This window comes from Wasmannia auropunctata, unplaced genomic scaffold (assembly GCF_000956235.1).
Source record: "Wasmannia auropunctata unplaced genomic scaffold, wasmannia.A_1.0 LD336106.1, whole genome shotgun sequence".
In the NCBI taxonomy this organism is placed as follows: Eukaryota; Metazoa; Arthropoda; class Insecta; order Hymenoptera; family Formicidae; genus Wasmannia; species Wasmannia auropunctata.
In genome coordinates, this window is record NW_012026784.1 from 10,120,501 (window position 1) to 10,121,765 (window position 1,265).

A 1,265-nucleotide genomic window follows, 5' to 3' on the forward strand; every position below is an offset into this window, starting at 1 on the left:
TACCCATCTTGCCTACACTTCCGCTTTCCGCCAACTCCTTGTCCTCCATAACCTACTTGCTACACGTCCCTCACAAATCACTCTCCCACGCCTCACCACCTTCACACCCTGTCTTCCCTCCAATTACCCTTGATCTTCGCCCTAATCCCCTCCCCCTCACACCTTCTCCTATTAATTTTCTCGCTTCTTAACACTAATTTCGCTTATTCTAAAGACTCGCACTCTCACACGCTACCACTCACTCTCACGCCATCTAACCAAGTCCAGTCACTAGCAATGTATTATTTTGCTAATATAATTTTGATTTTATGTTTATTTTAAATGTTTAATTTAATGAGATGTTTAAATGTCGAAGATTTATGTTTATATTATAAAAAGCTCATGCCAAAGTAAGTTTAGTTTTCTCTACATAGTAGCATATTTACTTACGTTAACACTATTTTCCATGTTTATTGTATTTGGCCATTTAATATATGTACCTAATAGCGAAGCCAATGTTCTTATTACGTTTTGAAAGTAATAATGTGCTATACTGGCAGACATGCCAAATCTATCTCCGACTGCTAAAAACGACTCTGCTTTTGCTAATATCCACACAGTCAATGCGACTTGTTTTTCCAAAGGTACTATATAAAATTCTCTCTGATTCATATGATGTCCAATTATATTTACAAGGTGCTATAAATATAAATGAAATATGCATGTATATGGAATGAAATAAAATAAATAAAATAAAATAATTATTTAATTTTTTTACAATTCACCTCCATTGTTGTGCGCTTCATTCGAAAATGAGCACGAAAATCATCCAACGAATATTGTGGAACTGTTATTTCAAAATAATTATCATTACGAATATGTAATGTTCTATAAGGTAACAATTCATCTTCCACATCTAAATCTGCTACATAATTTTCTACTATTTGCACAATAACGTTATCATCATCACTTATATTTTGAAGAATAAGTGCAATATTTTGTCGATTCATTATTGTTAATATTTTATGAAAATTTAACCTTATCCTTTATTAACCTTCACCTCCACTTTATACCATGGACGACGCCATAATAGATGACGTATGTACGTGTGAGCTTATATCCAGTACGTGAAAGACCGCTTTATAAGCGCTTACGAATAGCCGCTATCTAACCGCTCAGTGAACGGTGGCGCTCCTGGATGCACCCATATATATTAGAATTTAACCATTCAAATGAGTTTCATATTGTGTTATTGTTGTATTGCTGGCGGCTTAAGGCCAGCTGAC